The sequence below is a fragment of the Pristiophorus japonicus genome, chromosome 11, assembly GCF_044704955.1.
Source record: "Pristiophorus japonicus isolate sPriJap1 chromosome 11, sPriJap1.hap1, whole genome shotgun sequence".
In the NCBI taxonomy this organism is placed as follows: domain Eukaryota; kingdom Metazoa; phylum Chordata; class Chondrichthyes; family Pristiophoridae; genus Pristiophorus; species Pristiophorus japonicus.
In genome coordinates, this window is record NC_091987.1 from 151,183,467 (window position 1) to 151,205,119 (window position 21,653).

At 49.8% G+C, this 21,653-nt stretch overlaps 1 pseudogene; it reads left to right on the plus strand.

The window, feature by feature from the left end:
- Nucleotides 1-11,492: 11,492 nt before the first annotated feature.
- Nucleotides 11,493-11,632, plus strand: LOC139276610 (U2 spliceosomal RNA; annotated as a pseudogene).
- The last annotated feature ends 10,021 nt before the right edge of the window (nt 11,633-21,653 follow it).

Below are 21,653 nucleotides of genomic sequence, written 5' to 3' on the forward strand. Positions count from 1 at the left end.
TAAGGTGATGTTTCAAGGTACTGATTACTTGATCAAGGATAGCAAGGAACATTTCAGTTTAGAATTTTTCCTTGGGTGACAGCACAGTGTTTTCAGCATCTCCATCGTCACAGCGGCGGTTGTGTACCCGGACGAGCCTCTGAGCTGAATTGTACTCGTTGTGGCCGCACAGTTTAATCCCTAGGGGCTAGAACCTCCACTTTTTTTTGCCTGTTTAACGCCCACTTAACGCCCATTTTACCGCTGAAATTATGTATAACGCCCATATATCGCCCACTTTGGCACAAAATGGAAACTGTCGGGCATTTTTCAGAAACTTAGCGCCGAGAATTACTTTCCCTGTGTGCTTAGTGCTGAGAAAAAATATTACCGCCTGCCCACTTTTTTGGACAAAATCAGCAGAATTCAACGCCCATAATATCGGCCAGCGTTACTTTCCGCACGGAATTAACGCCGAGATTCAATATTAACGCCCACCCACTTTTTTTTGTCGTAAAGAGCATATTTACCCAAACTTGCGGCCATGGAGATCGCCCATCATCAATTTCACCACCTCGCACACATATCGTCCACAATATTGCTTGCTCAAAAAACCACACAGAAAAAGTGGAACTAACCGGAACGAATCACAGCGTTATGGACACCATGTTGTAGATCACATGTCGCGTCCTTTAAAAGGCTGCTGTACTTCAACCTCGGTGGAGTTCGGATGTACTCTGTAGGTCGTTGGAGTTGATGTGAACATCTCTAAAAACACCTTGACCACACTGTGACCGAGTGGAATTGAAAAGGTGTGTTCCTCGGGAATTTCCTTGTTTGTAAGCAATCGGTGGAAAACAGAGCTCCTGCAATGGGGCCTGTGCTTTCCCACCCTCTCTTGGTGACCAAATACATGCAGCAGACTCGACATCGCCGAAGGAACGCTCCACTGCATTATGTGCCCAATGTACCAAGTGACAGACAGATGAGGAGAACCAGACGTTACACCCCCCGCAAGTATAAGGAGAAGCATTCTTACCTCGACTTGCCCGACACCACTTGTCTTCGGAGACTGCGCTTCCACAAAGAGGTTATCACTGAGGTATGCCAGCTGATAAGGGCAGATCTGCAGCCTGCCAGCACCATCAGTACTGCACTATCTGTCAAGGTCAAAGTCACCGCGGCACTGTCGTTCTACACCTCGGGTTCTTTTCAGGCCACAGGTGGTGACATTTGCGGTCTGTCTCAGCATGCCACACATCGCTGCATTAGCCAGGTCACTGAAGCCCTGTACGCACGCAGGAGGGACTTGATCAGCTTCCCCATGACCAGGGAGACACAGAGTGAAAGGGCTCTAGGATTCTCCAGAATTGCAAACTTCCCCAAGGTGCAGGGAGCAATAAACTGTACGCACATCATGATGTGGGCACCTTTTCAGGATGCTGAGGTTTTCAGGAGCCGCAAGGGATTCCACTCCCTGAATGTCCAACTGGCTGTCGACCACCAGCAAATTATACTGGCAGTGAATGCTCAATTTCTGGGCAGCATCCATGATGCTCACAGCCTGCGTGAGAGCACGGTATCTGACTTGTTTAACAATGAGCCACAAGGTTAATGCTGGATGCTTGGGGACGAAGGATATGACCTCGCCACCTGGCTGATGACTCCCCTGTGTGACACCCAAACCGAGGCTGAGAGGCGATACAATGAGAGCCACAGAGCAACTCACAATATCGTGGAAAAAACCATTGGAGTGCTGAAGCAGCGCTTTAGATGCCTGGACCACTCAGGAGGCGAGCTCCAATACCACCCTGAGCAGGTAGCTCAATTCGTGGTGGTCTGCCCCATGCTGCACAACTTGACTATCAGGAGGAGACAAGAATTGCCTGATGAGTCTGACAGTCCACCTCACCAGAGAGAGGAAGAAGAGGACAAGGAGGCGGACGCTGACAGCAGGCCAGACAATCAGGCTGATGCTGAAGCCATGCCCCCGCTCCCCTGTGGACCGCATGAAAGGGCCCATGGTAGCATGATAGCTGCATGAGCCTTACGTCAGGAACTCATCAATGATCGCTTTGCCTGAAAGAACGTTGATGTTATTTACAAGGCTGACACACGGCTGGGTGTGCAGGTCATACGTCAATGCTGGGCATCACCTTGGTGACAGTTAAAGTTTAAGTTGATTGAAATTAAGTGTGATTATACCCTTTGATGTTAAGGAATCACCAGCGTGTAACAGTGCAGCTAACTAAGCCAAAGTACTACAAGGTTTTGTTAAATAAAATACATTTAAACCGAACATTAGTCTGAAATCATCAGTATTTCTGTACAAACCAACCCTTTCCCCCCCACCCCCCCGCTTCTCCTCCCCACCTATACCCCTTCCCCTTCCCCTCCTGATTCCAAGCCGCCTGGCCGAGGAGGAACTCAGGCGATGCTTCATTGGGGGGGAAGGGGGGGGAGGGTGACGGCCGAAGCACTACTTGGACAAATATGGGAGAGGACGGTCCCGAGGTGGGAGCGTGCTCCGAGCCATCAGCAAGATGTTGCTGCTGTCTCTCATGTGTGGTTGGCAATGGTGGTGCGTCACCTTGGGGTGCAGTGCAGTGCTCCGGGACAACTGGGAGCTCTCTGCCACCAGTGTTCCTGGCTACCAGCTCCAGGACCTCCTCCATCCCTTCCATTTTATATATTATTTGTTGGACAAAAACTCGGTGCCAACTATGTTCTTGGTGCTTAGTAGACTTTTTGCTGCTGGTGAATCTCCCTCGTGCCTCCCACAACAGCCAAACAAGCACAAACCACAGCCACACATGCTTTCAGTGCCTCTGAGCTCCCTCTCTCTCTGTCTCCTCTTCTGCGCATGTCATGACGACCCTTGACCTCTAGAATCGCGGGAATCGAGCGTTGCCATGCCGTTGCTAAGGATGGCCACATTTTACGGCAGAAGATAAAAAAAAATTAAGGTTACTGCCCATTTGATATCGCTCACAGCAACGGCCATTTTCAAAAATGTAAACTAGGTGTTTTGAGAATGGGCGAGAACCCTTTTTTAACGGCCACGCCGGAAATAACGCCCATTTTTGGGCACGAAGCACAAAAGTGGAGGTTCCAACCCTAGGTCTTCGAAGTCCTCAAACTCTGTCCACTGGGTCTTGACAAAATCGACAAGGGACTCGATCATCATCATCATAGGCAGTCCCTCGGAATCGAGGAAGACTTGCTTCCACTCTTAGAATGAGTCCTTAGGTGGCTGAACAGTCCAATACGAGAGCTACAGTCCCTGTAAGAGGTGGGACAGATAGTCGTTGAGGGAAGGGGTGGGTGGGACTGGTTTGCCGCATGCTCTTACCGCTGCCTGCGCTTAGTTTCTGCATGCTCTCGGCGATGAGACTCGAGGTGCTCAGCGCACTCCTGGATGCTCTTCCTCCACTTAGGGCGGTCTTTGGCCAGGGACTCCCAGGTGTCGGTGGGGAGGCTATGAGGGTGTCCTTGTAATATTTCCTCTGTCCACCTTTGGCTCGTTTGCCATGAAGGAGTTCCGAGTAGAGTGCTTGATGAGGAGATTCAACACTGCCTTTAGTGTGCCAGCGCAGCCTTCGGCCACCTGAGGAAAAGTGTGTTCGAAGACCAGGCCCTCAAATCTACCACCAAGCTCATGGTCTACAGGGCTGTAATAATACCCTCCCTCCTGTATGGCTCAGAGACGTGGACCATGTACAGTATACATTCAAGTCGCTGGAGAAATACCACCAACGATGCTTCCGCAAGATCCTACAAATCCCCTGGGAGGACAGACGCACCAACATTAGCGTCCTCAACCAGGCCAACATCCCCAGCATTGAAGCACTGACCACACTTGATCAGCTCCGCTGTGCAGGCCACATTGTCCGCATTCCAGACACGAGACTCCCAAAGGACTCGAGTAAGAACACCATGACATTCAGATTCAAGCTGGTCTCTTGAAGCGAGAGATCGGTCAGCTGAAAGCGCTTCAAGATTGTGTTCCAAATGACAATAAAAATAGCTGAATCTAGTTGACCAGTTTGTCTAGGATCAACTGAGCTTCATTTTGGCATTCAACTTTCTGTTCCACGTCAGTTGCCAGGGATTCCAACAATTTGCATATGGGAGTGTAACCTTTGAGCAGGGCTGACACTGCTTCATACCTTGTTGATCATAGAGTAGCAGAAAGCTGTTTAACCACAGAGTGCCCTAAAGACTTAGTTTTTCATTAAGCAGTCAGCGATGCGTCAATGCAGAGAGAAAAGTGTACAACTTTTGTACAAGGTCAAACAATCTGATGATCACTGGGCTGCATTTGGCACTGTTTTTCCCCACAAGGTTGAGTGAGTGCGCTGTGCATGGTATAAACGTCGTATATGGGCATTGCTCTTCGATGATAGTTTGGACACCAATGTATTTCCCACTCATATTTGAAGCATTATCATAAGATTGTCCGTGACAATTTTGTATGTCAATCTTGTTCTCATCTAGAAAGGCCAGTATTATTTCTGCTATTTCTTGTCCAGTATGACCGATTATCGGCAAGAACTTAGAAACATAGAAACATAGAAAATAGGTGCAGGAGTAGGCCATTCGGCCCTTCTAGCCTGCACCGCCATTCAATGAGTTCATGGCTGAACATGCAACTTCAGTACCCCATTCCTGCTTTCTCACCATACCCCTTGATTCCCCTAGTAGTAAGGACTTCATCTAACTCCTTTTTGAATATATTTAGTGAATTGGCCTCAACAACTTTCTGTGGTAGAGAATTCCACAGGTTCACCACTCTCTGGGTGAAGAAATTCCTCCTCATCTCGGCCCTAAATGGCTTCCCCCTTATCCTTAGACTGTGTCCCCTGGTTCTGGACTTCCCCAACATTGGGAACATTCTTCCTGCATCTAACCTGTCGAACCCCGTCAGAATTTTAAACGTTTCTATGAGGTCCCCTCTCATTTTTCTGAACTCCAGTGAATACAAGCCCAGTTGATCCAGTCTTTCTTGATAGGTCAGTCCCGCCATCCCGGGAATCAGTCTGGTGAACCTTCGCTGCACTCCCTCAATAGCAAGAATGTCCTTCCTCAGGTTAGGAGACCAAAACTGTACACAATACTCCAGGTGTGGCCTCACCAAGGCCCTGTACAACTGTAGCAACACCTCCCTGCCCCTGTACTCAAATCCCCTCGCTATGAAGGCCAACATGCCATTTGCTTTCTTAACTGCCTGCTGTACCTGCATGCCAATCTTCAATGACTGATGTACCATGACACCCAGGTCTCTTTGCACCTCCCCTTTTCCTAATCTGTCACCATTCAGATAATAGTCTGTCTCTCTGTTTTTACCACCAAAGTGGATAACCTCACATTTATCCACATTATACTTCATCTGCCATGCATTTGCACACTCACCTAACCTATCCAAGTCGCTCTGCAGCCTCATAGCATCCTCCTCGCAGCTCACACTGCCACCCAACTTAGTGTCATCCGCAAATTTGGAGATACTACATTTAATCCCCTCGTCTAAATCATTAATGTACAGTGTAAACAGCTGGGGCCCCAGCACAGAACCTTGTGGTACCCCACTAGTCACTGCCTGCCATTCTGAAAAGTCCCCATTTACTCCTACTCTTTGCTTCCTGTCTGACAACCAGTTCTCAATCCATGTCAGCACACTACCCCCAATCCCTTGTGCTTTAACTTTGCACATTAATCTCTTGTGTGGGACCTTGTCGAAAGCCTTCTGAAAGTCCAAATATACCACATCAACTGGTTCTCCCTTGTCCACTCTACTGGAAACATCCTCAAAAAATTCCAGAAGATTTGTCAAGCATGATTTCCCTTTCACAAATCCATGCTGACTTGGACCTATCATATCACCTCTTTCCAAATGCACTGCTATGACATCCTTAATAATTGATTCCATCATTTTACCCACTACCGATGTCAGGCTGACCGGTCTATAATTCCCTGTTTTCTCTCTCCCTCCTTTTTTAAAAAGTGGCGTTACATTGGCTACCCTCCACTCCATAGGAACTGATCCAGAGTCAATGGAATGTTGGAAAATGACTGTCAATGCATCCACTATTTCCAAGGCCACCTCCTTAAGTACTCTGGGATGCAGTCCATCAGGCCCTGGGGATTTATCGGTCTTCAATCCCATCAATTTCCCCAACACAATTTCCCGACTAATAAGGATTTCCCTCAGTTCCTCCTCCTTACTAGACCCTCCGACCCCTTTTATATCCGGAAGGTTGTTTGTGTCCTCCTCAGTGAATACCGAACCAAAGTACTTGTTCAATTGGTCCGCCATTTCTTTGTTCCCCGTTATGACTTCCCCTGATTCTGACTGCAGGGGACCTACGTTTGTCTTTACTAACCTTTTTCTCTTTACATATCTATAGAAACTTTTGCAATCCGTCTTAATGTTCCCTGCAAGCTTCTTCTCGTACTCCATTTTCCCTGCCCTAATCAAACCCTTTGTCCTCCTCTGCTGAGTTCTAAATTTCTCCCAGTCCCCGGGTTCGCTGCTATTTCTGGCCAATTTGTATGCCACTTCCTTGGCTTTAATACTATCCCTGATTTCCCTTGATAGCCACGGTTGAGCCACCTTCCCTTTTTTATTTTTACGCCAGACAGGAATGTACAATTGTTGTAGTTCATCCATGCGGTCTCTAAATGTCTGCCATTGCCCATCCACAGTCAACCCCTTCAGTATCATTCGCCAATCTATCCTAGCCAATTCACGCCTCATACCTTCAAAGTTACCCTTCTTTAAGTTCTGGACCATGGTCTCTGAATTAACTGTTTCATTCTCCATCCTAATGCAGAATTCCACCATATTATGGTCACTCTTCCCCAAGGGGCCTCGCACAACGAGATTGCTAATTAATCCTCTCTCATTACACAACACCCAGTCTAAGATGGCCTCCCCCCTAGTTGGTTCCTCGACATATTGGTCTAAAAAACCATCCCTTATGCACTCCAGGAAATCCTCCTCTACCGTATTGCTTCCAGTTTGGTTAACCCAATCTATGTGCATATTAAAGTCACCCATTATAACTGCTGCACCTTTATTGCACGCACCCCTAATTTCATGTTTGATGCCCTCCCCAACATCACTACTACTATTTGGAGGTCTGTACACAACTCCCACTAACGTTTTTTGCCCTTTGGTATTCTGCAGCTCTACCCATATAGATTCCACATCATCCAAGCTAATGTCCTTCCGAACTATTGCATTAATCTCCTCTTTAACCAGCAATGCTACCCCACCTCCTTTTCCTTTTATTCTATCTTTCCTGAAGAAAGGTTAAAGAACCTTTCCTCGGGACCAGTCGGTAGAACATAGTGGATGACAAATGTCAGCTGATCTGAGTGTGTGATATCTGGCGCTGAATCAACAGATATTGAATAGAACTTCGCTGATTTCAATTCCTGGATAATTGTCTCAAATACTTTGCCACCCATCAGACGAATCAGTTCTTCACAAGTGGTGGAAGACAAGTATGAAGTATGCCCCTTGCCTTTGTTGGCAAACCATGTTCAGCAAGAAATGCATCATAGTTTGTGAGAACATCCAACACACCCAGATAATTACCATTACTTGGAGACCCAACGATGTTGTCTCTGCCTCGCAAAGAAAGACCTCGTTCACAGAGAAACTTTATCACAGACAGCCCATTCTAGCACCTTGCACTAGTACTGTCGTTCATTTTCAAACTGGAAGACAATGTGACCATCCACACAACCAGTGCCTGCTTGTTCAGTGCACATTACTACCCTGGCTTCTCTATGCTGGGGGCTGTTTGCGTGAGATGAAATCCTCTCATCTCCATGTTTCTAGTCATTAAACCCATGAGTAAAGCGGCTACTTGTTCGTGCTGTGACCTTGCAAGCAAAGCAGTATACTGTACCATTTGAAGGTGAACAACAGAGCCACGTTTGCTCCACACGTTCTCCTATCAGCGGGTGCACATGTGTGAAGAAGCACTTCGAGCAGTATTGGCGACATCCTTCCTTGGCATGAATCACGCCGGAGTTCTGGAAGTCTTTATCACAGTTTTGGCAGTCCTCACTACCTTTTGCAATCCAATGGCTTTGCATGTCTTCTGAGATATTGCCTCCCGATGGCCCAATGTCGCTCGTAAGTTGCGTCTCTTTCAGCTCAGTATACACCAGTTGGTTTTCATCTTCTTCAACTTTTTGCACTTGGAGCACCAACTCGGCCAACTCTGGGTCTGGGGCCACTGGTGGTTTCCTTGTTGAGGTTGACTGCACAGTGTCGTCTTGGCCTTCATCTTCAGGAGCTGGAGTTTTTAGTTGTAAAAAAACTACCTAGTTTGAGCAGTTTAGCTACTTCTCATCTCTTTTGCTCCTCATGTTGCTGGTGCTCTTTTCTTTCCCTGCCCCCGATTTGTGTGTAGAATGCATCTTGAGAAAATGGGCATCTAGAGTCTGTTTACACTCAACTGGAGAATAACATGCGCCTGAGCCCTCGCGACTTCGCCCCGCTCTTGCTACGTCACTTATGTCAATACTGTTTACCTTTACCTTTAATCCCACCCTGTATGGGCCCCACTCTAGGCTTGGACCCCGGGTGACTGCCCCCTCTCACCCCCTCAGTCCATCCCTAGACATGGGTGGAACTGGGAGATATTATGGAGGTGTAAGTAGGCGGACTTGGTGATGGAGAGGATATGGGGTCGGAAGCTCGATCTAGCCCAACATAAACTAATTGAATACACAGAGCCAGGAATTTCCTTATGGTGTATCTTTCCCAGTTTGTGCTAGATGATCTTCCCCAAAGTTGTGATTTCCTGTTGCATGTGGCCAGTGGGAAAGACTCCCAGCCAGCAGTGCACTTTATTCATGTCCATTGGCACCGTTGGAAATTCTCTTTGATTTTGCTTCAATGATACCTCCCTTCCCTGCAGCATGTTGATGGAAACATCTTGCCATACACCAGCCTGATGTGGACGTACCGCTTAGCGCCGTGGTGCTAAGCGGCCCACTTTGCTTGGTAAAGAACCTAGTACTACCTGTACCTGGGAATCGGCTGATTTGGGTGACGATGAATGGAAGTTGACATTTTTAAGGCTAATGGGAGCTGGGAAAGAGCAGCGTGGAGCCCGGCCTGGCATTCGGCAAGGCGGCCTCGACCAGCAAGGACCGTCAGCAGGGTGGGGCCTTCAAAGGAGCAGCATGGAGCGTACCATTGCAAAGTGCAGAGCGAACTGGTTCAGGAGGGTGACGGCTGTGAAGAGAGCGACTGGATTGGGCGTCACCAAATTCCAGATTGCTAATTGGAGCGTGGGCAGGTACAGCTAGGAGCGGCGAGGTCGGGGCGAAGGAGTGGCGACAGTCCCTAGAGGGATGTGATCGGGGCCCAGGAGAGGCGAGAGTTCGGGGCCCAGAAGAGGCAAGGGCCCAGGGGCAGCATGGGCCAGCGCACACTGCGATATGTGTGCGCACTAGGTCCGTGCAGCAGAACTGGTCTCCAGTCATCCTGGTTAATCCTTGCTACTGGACCAAGACCTTACTCTGTCAAGCCCGTGTGGTGGCTGGTGTGCAACGGCCACCACACATTAATCCACACACAGGCATCTTCCACCCTTCAACATGTAGTTCGGGATCTGGAGTATTCAGTCCTTCATTGAAACACCTGTGAGCTCAACGTGGAAGCAAGTCATCCTCGATATGAGGGACCACCTATGATGATGATGATGGACATAGATCAACGTTCCTCCACCGTCACTCGGTCAGTATCCTGCAATTCCCAAGCTAACACCGTTGTGGGAGCAGCGTCACCTCAGGGACTACAGTGGGTCAAGAAGGAGGTCCAGCAGCACCATCTCAGAGCAAGCAGGGGTAGCCAATAAACGCCCGCCTTGGCAACAGCACCCATATCCTGAGAACAAACAAACACATTGTCTGTGGAGTGCTGGAGGTGGCCACTGTTTGAATCCATTATCTGCCATGAGGGAATTTTATTTATGCTACCGTTTCTATTAATGAAAAAAAAAATGCCATTTAAAATTGAAAGCTTGGAGCTTCTACCGCTGTCTTTTGTATTTATTCAGTCTTGGGATGTGAACGCCGCTGGCAAGGCCCGCAGTTATTACCCATTCCGAGTTGCATTTCTTTGTAAGTGTGTTTTAAAGCAACAGTGTAGCAATCTGACGTAGCTGAAATAAATATGTTCCACTGCCAAATGGTGAGCCTTGACAGCCCAGTTTGTGTTCTTCAAGTTGAGAGCCTTGGGCACAAAGCCGGGCTCTAAATCTCGTTGTTACACAGTGTTCCACTGCTTATGAACTCCTGCCTTTGAGGGACAATCTTGCATCATCTTGCCATTCTGGTTCCTTGACTGCCTGGTATGTAGTTAAGCCCTCGGCACTGCTTAACTCTTCTTATTCCACACACAGTCAAGAGGCTAATCAATGACACATTGTGAAGTTCAACAGCAAAATACCGCGGATGCTGGAATCTGAAATAAAAACAGAGAATGCTGGAAATCTCAGCGGGTCAGGTGGCATCTGTGGAGAGAGAAACAGAGTTAACGTTTCGGGTCGATGACCCTTCATCAGATGGCTGTGTTGCCTGTCCGGTGCCAGGGTTAAGGACATCGCCTCAGGGCTGGAGAGGAACTTGGAGAGGGAGGGGGAAGATCCAGTTGTCGTGGTCCACGTGGGTACCAACTGTCATGTATTCAACTGTCATTGTAACCCATGTATAAACTGACCTAGGTTGTACACCGTGAGAACATTGACCACTAGGTGGTGAACTTGTGGGAGACACTCCTAACCTGGACTTTCAGGTATAAAAGGGGAAGCTCCACCCACCTTCATCACTTCAGTGCTGGCTAATAAAGGTTACTGGTCACAGAGTGACTTTCTCTCAAGTATGGGTCTCATGTGCATTTATACTGTACAGTAAGGACATATTATTGGCGACGAAAAACTGGGATTTTAAACCACGCGAGCATGGCCACTAGCAGCACAGATAAGAGGTACTGTGTTGGTGATGATTGGGACGATTTTATTGAGAGACTACAGCAAAGTTTCGTCACTAAGGAATGGCTGGGACAGGATTCGTGTTGGAGGTGTGGAGGCAAACACACAGCCAGAGCTTGCAGGTATCAGCAATATACCTGCAGAAATTGCAATGTCAGCGATCACTTGGCCTGTTCTCGGCCTTTTGGCTAAGATCATGCATAACTGACCTGACAGGGGAGTAACCATGAAGAGAAAGTGGTTCTCCCTGGATCAGGAAGGTGGTTCTCCTATGCTTTTTGGGTGGGGGGCCTGACCCGTCCACGAACCTGGTATTGCAGTACTTCCAGGAACGGTGCTTTGGCTCTAGGCCTTTTGGCTAAGAACATTGGCGCAAAGTGATCCTTGAATGGGCCCAAGGTGACCTTTGGCGTTTGTAATCTGACAAGTTGGTCTGACAAAGAATTGGAAAGATTGGCAACGAATAAAACATTATAAAAAAGTATGTGCAGGAAGCCTCTCGCTTCTCGGCCTTTTGGCTAAGATCAAGTGGAGTACCTGTTGATTGGGCATTCATATGCAAATTGACTGACTGCAGAAACTCATTTTTCCAGTTTTGCTGGCTCTGGCCTTTGGCTTGAGCCAGGTGCCAATTGGAGAGAAGAGACAAAATCTGCATGTCAACCGATGATTCGGCGGGCCTTTGGGCCCGTCAAGGGGCAGACCAGGAGGTCCGTCCGTGCCCCGGACTGGAGCAACGAGAGATTGAGGGCTTCGGCCAAAACTCACAGCGAAAGGAGGAATCTGCAACCCGGATGGCGGCCAACCGAGCGGCGAACCAGGGAGTCCGAAACACCATCCGAGTGACGGTGAAGAAAGTGGAAGGACAGACAACGATCAACCGGGACCTTTTCGTGAAGAAAATCCTGCTGGGAACATGTGGCATGAAAGTCGCTGACGTCTTCGCCTTGCAGGACCACCCGAAGAGAGGTTACTTCGATGTGACCTTCAGAACCGTCACCCTCTGCCTGAAGTTCCTGAAGGGTTTGAAGGAGGCGAGTGAACCGCTGCACTCAGTGCTAACTTGGGAGCCACTGTTCACCCTCCCGTTGCAGAGAAGACGCACTATCACAGTGCAAATGTACAACCCCCACATCCCGGTCATTGATGTGCTGACTTTCCTCAAAAGGTATGTCGATGGGGCAGGAAACAGCAGTGACTTGAAAGACGTGCACGGAATATGGACCAGCAAGTGCCAGATCCAGGTCACCATGAAGATGGACGCCAGCGGAACCATCCTGAACCACCCCCTCCAGCTTTTCCATCGGAGGAAGTCGGGGCTACATGGTGTACGCTGGCCAACCCAACGTGTGCCGCACCTACGGGAAGGCAGGTCATGTGGCGGCAAGCTGCAAGACTGTCATCTGCCGAAACTGCAAGAACGAAAGCCACCAGACAAAAGACTGTAAGGAGACCAAGTGCTGCAACCTCTGTGGTCTGGCTGGGCACCTTTACAAAAACTGCCCCAAATGCAATTTCAGCTATGTGCAGGCAGCAAAGAACATTGCACCAGAGGAGGTGGAAGCTGACGAACACAACGCTCCAGAGGAGAGCCACACCCTCCTCCCGACCAACGCCCCCGTGGACTCGGGACAAAAAGGCCCGCGGGCGCAAGGGGAAGAGGCGACCACCAAGCTCGGCAGAAACCAGCGACGGCAGCTTGTCTGATGAGGAAAAGCGCACCGCCTAAAGAAGAGGCAATGTGCCACCCCACGGCCACAGGCAACCGGGAGCAGTGAAGCGACCAACACAGCCCTGCCCCAGGAACCTGCAAGCAATGAAGGGCCCAGCGCACACGAGCTCCGGGACACCGAGAGTGAAGGAGTAACCAACGCAGACCAGCCCCGGGATAACGGGAGCAGCGAAGTGCCCAGCACACCCCACCTCCGGAATACCGGGAGCGACGCAGCGATCGACGCACACCAGCTTGACACCGCCACAAATGAGGAAAAGAGGGAACCACCAACACCAGGCGAGGACTATGCAGAGAACATTGCGGACGAAATCACAAAACTGCAGCAGTCCCCTGGTCAAAGCACCCCCACAGCAGGGGACGACGACCACGCCACCCCAGGTGTAGTAAATGTTGACGTTGATAGTAATAACTTATGCATGCTGGAAATGGCCATTGAGAAGTTGCATGGTTTACCTGAAATGGAAAACGATGCATCTGAACTGTAATGTTTGTAAATGTAAAAAATAGCTTTAAAATGGATTTTAAAATTGCTAGTATTAACGTGCGTAGCGTAAAATCGACTACGCGATGTGTTTCCACCTTGCCAAGGTCAAAGCGGACCTGCTGTTCTTGCAGGAGTGCGGTCTGCCGCACTTCAGCAGTTACCGGCAGTGGTCACGATGGTGGGCCCATGGACCATCCATATGGTCAGGGGGCAACGACAGCCGGGCTTCCGGCCTGGGCATTCTGCTGCGGGGAGGCCACTTCACCATCACCGAAGTTAAGGAGGTGGTGAGCGGCCGCCTCCTTGTAGCAGACGTAATGTACAAAAACACCCCTCTCAGGTTAATTAATGTTTACGCCCCAGCTGTGAAGAACGTCCAGGCCAGTCATTCTGGGCGGTGACTTCAACTGCATCATCGATGCGGCTGGACGATCCAGCAGAGTCGACAGCAAACTGAACGCCACGTCCAAACTCCTGATGGATGCGGTAAAAGATGCCAAGCTGTGCGATGTCTTCAGCAACCCTGCAGACGGAGCACCGCGCAGATACACCTGGTCGAGACCAGACGGGTCCGTCCGTTCCAGAATTGACTTCCTGTTTGTGTCCCACACGCTCAAGGTCAGATCCACCGACGTCACACCGTGTTCTTCCCTGACCACTGCCTCCTACTGGCCAACTGTCGCCCACAGGAAAACCAGAAAGTTGGCAGAGGGCTATGGAAGCTGAACGTGAAACTGTTGACTCCGGAAAACGTTGAGGAACTCAAGAGGGATTACAAAGGTGGGAGAACCGTCAAACTCCTCTGCGATTCCCCAATGCACTGATGGGAAACAATCAAGACGAACATCAAGAGGTTCTTCATCCTCAAAGGTGTTCAGGAGGCGAGAGGGAGACAGAGGGAATTGTCCCAACTCCAGAAGAGTATGCAAAACCTGCTCCTGCTGCAGTCGATGGGGGTCGATGTCGCGGAGGAACTCGAAGAGGTGAAGGGCCAGCAAGTCTCACTCTTTGCCTCGGAGTCCTCCAAGATCATCTTCCGCTCCAGAGTCCGCTCCGTCGAGCAGGATGAGACGTGCTCGCGCTTCTTCTTCCAAAAGGTACACAGGTGGAGCTCTGTGATCACCAGCCTAAAGGAAGAAGACAGTTCTGTGACGTCTTCGCAGCCTGACATGCTGAGGATCAGCAAATCCTTCTATGCCAGGCTGTACGACGTCAAGCCCACAGACCGCACGGCCTCCCAGTCTTTCCTTTCGTCTATTTCGGAGGTCTTAGACGACGGCAAACGAGAGAGTCTGGACCACCCGCTAACCCTGGACGAGCTGACAAAGGCTGTCCGGTCCTTCGAGACGAATAAAACTCCCGGAAGCGACGGCTTACCGGTCGAGTTGTACTCGGCTCTGTGGGACTGGATAGGCCCAGACCTGCTGGAAGTGTACGGAGGTATGCTTCTGGCCAGCAGCATGTCAGAATCGATGAGGAAAGGCATCATCACCCTCATCTACAAGCAGAAGGGGGAGAGGGAGGAAATCAAAAACTGGCGGCCCATTTCGCTGCTCAATGTGGACTACAAGATCCTGTCAAAGGTCATCGCCAACAGGGTCAAGTCTGCCCTTGAGCTGGTGATTCACCCGGACTAGACCTGCGCTGTCCCCGGCAGGAAGATCTCTCATAGCCTCGTGCTACTCAGGGATACGATCGCCTACGTGCGGGACAGGAGGGTGGACACCTGCTTAATCAGCTTAGACCAGGAGAAAGCCTTTGACAGGATATCGCACACGTACCTGATGGACGTGCTCTCCAAAATGGGGTTTGGGGAGGGTATCCGCAATTGGGTCAAACTGCTCTACACAGACATCAGTAGTGCAGTTCCAATCAACGGGTGGGAAACTCAAAGCTTTCCAATCAGATCTGGAGTCAGGCAAGGCTGTCCTCTCTCGTCTGTCTTGTTTGTGTGTTGTATCGAGCCCTTTGCCGAGTCCATCAGGAAGGATGCGGGCATTAGAGGGGTGACGATCCCAGGCAGCGGAGGCGCTCAGGTCAAGACCTCCATATACATGGACGACGTCGCCGTCTTTAGCTCGGATCCGCAGTCGGTCCGCAGATTGCTCGAAATCTGCGACCAGTTTGAACTGGCCTCGGGAGCAAAGGTCAATCGCACCAAGAGCGAGGCCATGCTCTTTGGCAACTGGACCGACCGAGCCTCTATTCCCTTCACCGTCAAGCCAGATTTCCTGAAGGTGCTGGGAATATGGTTCGGAGCGGACGGGGCGTGCGCCAAAAACTGGGACGAGCGTATTGCCAAGGTCAAACAGAAACTGGCATTTTGGGAGCAGCGCTCCCTTTCCATCGCAGGAAAGAACCTGGTCATCAGGAGTGAGGTGCTCTCAGTGTTGTATCTGGTGCAGGTCTGGCCCATCTCTCGCTCCTGCACCGCGGCAGTCACCCGGGCCGTCTTCCACTTTGTCTGGAGGTCCAAAATGGACCGTGTCCGCAGAGACACGATGTACAAATCTCTGGACAGTGGAGGAAAGGACGTTCCGAACGTGGCCCTCATCCTGATGGCCACTTTTGTGTGCGGCTGCATCAAGCTATGCACAGCCCCCCAGTACGCAAACACCAAGTGTCACTACGTGCTTAGGTTCTACCTGTCCCCATTGTTGAGAAGGATGGGCCTGGCCACGCTGCCGTGAAACGCCCCCACCAGTTGGACCATGCCTGTCCACCTGTCCTTCGTGGAAAAGTTTTTCAAAAGAAACCCCTTTGACCACAAGGCCATCAAACAGTGGTCAACACGTAAGGTCCTGGACGCCCTCCGAAAGAAGGAGACGGTGGACCCTGTCGGGTGGTTCCCTGAGCGGACTGTCGAACTTGTTTGGCAGAACGTCTCATCGCCAGAGCTTACACACAAGCACCAAGACGTAGCTTGGTTGGCGGTGAGGAGGGCCCTACCCGTCAGAGTGTTCATGCACAGCCAACGCCTCAGCAGCACGGCACGGTGCCCCCGGGCCGGCTGTGGGGCGGACGAGACTGTCACCCATCTCCTTCAGGATTGCGCCTTTGCAACGCAGGTCTGGAAAGAGATGCAGTGGTTGCTGTCGAGGTTCATCCCAAGCAGCTCAGTAACACAGGACTCTGTGCTCTACGGGCTGTTCCCAGGGACACACACCGAGACAGACATCACCTGCTGCTGGAGAGCCATCAACTCGGTCAAAGACGCACTTTGGTCTTGCCGAAACTTGCTGGTTTTCCAGAACAAGGAGATGACCACGTCCGCATGTTGCAGACTGGCGCAATCCAAGATCCAGGAATACGTGCTGAGGGACGCACTGAAAATTGGTGCAGTCGCCGCAAAGGCACGGTGGGGAAGGGCCACAGTTTAAAGCCCTTCTGCCACGGTAAACCCGGGGGCAGGAATCAGTACAAACCTCCCTCGGGCTGTATTTGTAATTTACTCTATGTGTACATAGAGCACCAAAACTGTAAACACCAATGTCGTGCCATGTACAATGCAAGGTGTGTTACGAAATGCATGTTTGAAAAGAAAAATGTAAATATACCGTCACCCATTCCGGGCACTGTATTGTAACACATGAAATGTAATTTGTGTGAATGTACCACAATGTATCCCGTTTATTGTACCGAATCGCACTTGAACTGAAAAACAAGAAATGTAACGAACGGAACTGCCGTCAGCACCCAGATGTATTGTATGGGATTGCTGACCGCAGCGAAATGTACTGAAATGCCATTGAATGTATTGTACAGATTTTTTTATGAATAAAGTGTATTTTGAAATTTTAAAAAAGTATGTGCAGGAAGCCTGCAGCCAGGTTGATGTTCGAGGAGGACGGGTACGATGTAAGCCCTACGAGGCCAAATGGACACCGGGGGAAATCGCTGGAAGCTGAAGTTCAGCGAGTTCATGTGGAGCACATGTACAGTTCATACACCAGGACGCCACCGATAATGATGGATGTGCTCCTCAATGGCATCCCAGCATCAATGGAGCTAGACACAGGGGCCAGCCAGTCCCTGATGAGTATCAAACAGTTCGACAAGTTGTGGGCATCCAAGGCCAGGAGGCCAAAATTATTGCCAATTGACGCATAGTTACGGACATACACAAAGGAGATCATTCCGGTGCTAGGCAGCACCACGGTAGTCGTGACCCACAAAGATTCAGAGAACAGATTGCCACTCTGGATTGTCCCAGGGGATGGTCCCGCACTACTGGGGAGGAGTTGGCTGGCTGTCATGAACTGGAAATGGGGCGATGTCAATGCAATTTCTTCTGTGGAGCGAATATCATGCTCACAGGTCCTGGACAAATTTGACTCACTATTTCAGCCCGGCATTGGCACTTTCATGGGGACCAAGGTAGTGATTCACATAAACCTGGACACCAGGCCAGTACACCACAAGGCCAGAGCGGTGCCGTACATGATGCGGGAAACGATAGAAGGCGAATTGGACCGCCTGTTGAGGGAAGGCATCATCTCGCCAGTCGAATTCAGTGACTGGGCGAGCCCGATTGTGCCGGTGCTTAAGGCGGATGGGTCGGTCAGGATATGTGGTGATTACAAGACCACCATCAATCGGGTGTCATTCCAAGACCAGTACCCGCTACCGAGAGCGGAGGACCTCTTTGCGACGCTATCCGGTGGCAAACTTTTTTCAAAATTGGACCTGACCTCAGCTTACATGACCCAGGAGCTGGCGAGTGAGTCGAAGAAGCTGACCACCATCACGACACACAAGGGGTTGTTTGAGTACAACAGATGTCCGTTCGGGATTCACCCGGCCGCCGCGATCTTTAAATAAAATATGGAAAGCCTCCTCAAGTCAATTCCAAGGACAGTGGTTTTTCAAGACGGCATCCTCATCATGGGTTGTGATACCGAAGAACACCTCCGCAACCTGGAGGAGGTGCTATGCAGACTGGACCGGGTAGGTCTGCAACTGAAAAAGGCGAAATGCATTTTCCTAGCTCCAGAGGTAGAATTCCTGGGGAAGAGGGTAGCAGCAGATGGGATCAAACCTACTGCATCCAAAACAGAAGCAATCCAGAGAGCACCCAGACCCCATAACATGATGGAGCTGCGTTCGTTCCTCGAACTATTTTGGTAACTTTCTTCCCAAATTGAGCATGCTGTTAGAGCCGCTACACGTGCTCCTATGCAAAGGTCGCGAATGGGTCTGGGGGGACAGCCAGGAAAGGGCTTTTGATAGAGCACGCAATTTGTTATGCTCCAACAATCTGTTAACACTATATGACCCATGTAAAAAACTTTTTTTAACGTGCAATGTGTCGTCTAATGGGGTTGGGTGTGAGTTGCAGCATGTTAATGCCAAGGGTCAATTACAGCCGGTAGCTTATGCCTCCATAATTCTGTCCCAGGCAGAACGGGGCTACGGGATGGTAGAAAAGGAAGCACTTGCATGTGTATGTGCTATAAAAAAAATGCACCAGTACCTGTTTGGCAGGAAATTTGAGCTGGAGACAGATCACAAACCCCTAACGTCCCTTTTGGCTGACAACAAGGCCATAAATAGAAATGCATCGGCCCGCATACAGAGGTGGGCATTCACGTTAGCCGCCTATGACTATACAATTCAGCACAGACCGGGCACTGAAAAATGCACCAATGCACTCGGCAGGCTCCCACTAGCCACCACCGAGGGGGCAACCGAACATGCTGCTGAGATGGTCATGGCTGTTGAATCTTTCGAAAGCGAAGTCTCAGCTGTGACAGCCCGTCAGATTAAAGTCTGGACAAATAGAGACCCACTACTGTCTTTAGTCAAGAAATGTGTCCTGAATGGAGACTGGGCAGCCACGTACAGGGCATGCCCTGAGGAATTTAAACCATTTCACAGGCGCAAGGATGAACTCTCGATTCAGGCCGATTGCCTAATATGGGGAAACCGAGTAGTCATGCCCCAGAAGGGCAGAGAGATGTTCATCAGAGGACTCCACAATGAGCACCCGGGCATTGTCATGATGAAGGCAATTGCCAGATCACACGTTTGGTGGCCAGGGATAGATGCAGACCTGGAACTTTGTGTTCGCAGGTGCAACACGTGTGCCCAACTGGGCAATGAGCCCAGGGAAGCCCCCCTTAGCCCCTGGTCCTGGCCCGCCAAGCCATGGTCACGCATCCATGTGGACTATGCAGGTCCTTTCATGGGAAAACTGTTTTTGGTTGTAGTAGACGCCTACTCCAAATGGATCGAATGTGACATTCTCAATTCAAGCACATCCTCTGCCACAGTTGAAAGTCTACGGGCAATGGTCGCCACCCATGGTCTACCGGATGTCTTGGTCAGCGACAATGGCCCGTGCTTTACAAGCATTGAATTCCAGGACTTCATGGCAGGAAATGGTATCAACCATGTCAGAACGGCCCTGTTCAAGCCGGCCTCAAACGGCCAGGCGGAATGAGCAGTGCAGATAATCAAACAGGGGATGCTCAGAATCCAAGGGAGTTCCCTACAAAGCCGCTTATCACGCCTCCTGTTGGCCAATAGATCCCGACCACACTCACTCACAGGGGTCCCACCCGCAGAGCTGCTAATGAAAAATACGCTTAAAACCAGGTTATCCCTTATACACCCCACCATGAAAGAAATTGTTGAGAGCAGGCGCCAGTCACAATGTGACTACCATGACGGAAATGCGAGGGCGCGATGTATTGATGTCAATGACCCTGTCTTTGTTCTCAACTACGCTGCAGGGCCCAAATGGCTCACAGGCACTGTGATTGCCAAAGAGGGGAATAGGATTCTGGTAGTTAAACTTACCAATGGACAAATCTGCCGCAAACATGTGGATCAAACAAAAAGGAGGCTCAGCAACCCCACAGAAGAAGCAGAGGAAGAACACGATGTAGAGTTCACTCCGCCACAGGTGACCGAACACCGGAACCAAGTGGAGGAGAGCGCAGTCACTGTGGGCAGTCCGGACAGGCCTGAGGCACCGCAAACAGCAGACACTCAGGCCAGCGCCCAACAACCAGAGCCCCAACTCAGGCGCTCTACAAGGGAGCGTAAACCACCAGAGAGACTTAACCTGTGATCCCAATAAGACTTTGGGGGGGAGGTGATGTCATGTATTCAACTGTCATTGTAACCCATGTATAAACTGACCCAAGTTGTACACCGTGAGAACATTGACCACTAGGTGGTGAACTTGTGGGAGACACTCCTAACCTGGACTTTCAAGTATAAAAGGGGAAGCTCCACCCACCTTCATCACTTCAGTGCTGGCTAATAAAGGTTACTGGTCACAGAGTGACCTTCTCTCAAGTATAGGCCTCGTGTGCATTTATACTGTATAGTAAGAACATATTATCAACGACATAGGTAGGACAAAAAAAGAGGTTCTGCTGAGAGAGTATGAGCAGCTAGGGGCCAAATTAAAAAGCAGAACCAGAAAGATAACAATCGCTGGATTACTACCTGAGCCACGAGCAAATTTGCATAGGGTAAATAAGATCAGAGAGTCACGTGGCTCAAAGACCAGTGTGGGAGAAATGGGTTTTGGTTCTTGGGACACTGGCACCAGTACTGGGGTAAGAGGGAGCTGTTCCATTGGGACGGGCTCCACTTAAACCATGCTGGGACTAGGGTCCTGACCAATCAAATAACTCGGGCTGTAGAGAGGGCTTTAAACTAATTAGTGGGGGGGAGGATTCAGGTGAGTGAAAATGTAAAAAGTCAAAGAACAAGGAGAAGGCAGTGGATCAGGGTAGCACTGGGGGAAATGAAAACCAGAGCGTGCCAGGAAGGGACAGAGTGTATAAATATAAAGGTGAATCAGAAAGTGGGGTCAAAGCAGGAAAAAATGGTAAAAAACACAAATTTAAAAGATCTTTATCTGAATGCATGTAGCATTTGTAAGAAACTAGATGAGTTGACAGCACAAATAGATACAAATGGATATGATCTGATAGCCGTTACAGAGACGTGGTTGCAAGGTGACCAGGACTGGGAACTAAATATTCAGGGGTATTTGACAATTCGGAAGGACAGACAGAAAGAAAAAGGAGGTGGGGTAGCACTGTTAATAAAGGATGGGATCAGTGCGTTAATGAGAAATGATATTGGCTCAGAGGATCAAGATGTTGAATCAGTTTGGGTGGAGATAAGGAATAATAAGGGGAAAACGTCAATGGTGGGCATAGTCTATAGGCCCCCTAACAGTAGCTACACTATTGGACGGAATATAAAACAAGAAATAATGGAGGCTTGTAATAAAGGAACCGTCATGCAACGGTAATCTTCATGTAACTAAACTTCATGCAACTCCTGTACTCTGTAATTATATCCTAGAAATGCACACCCTGACCACAGGTGGTGAACTTGTGGGAGACACTCCTCATCTGAGTTTCCAGGTATAAAAGGGGAGGTCCCACCCAGGGTCAGCACTCCTTGGTCCCGG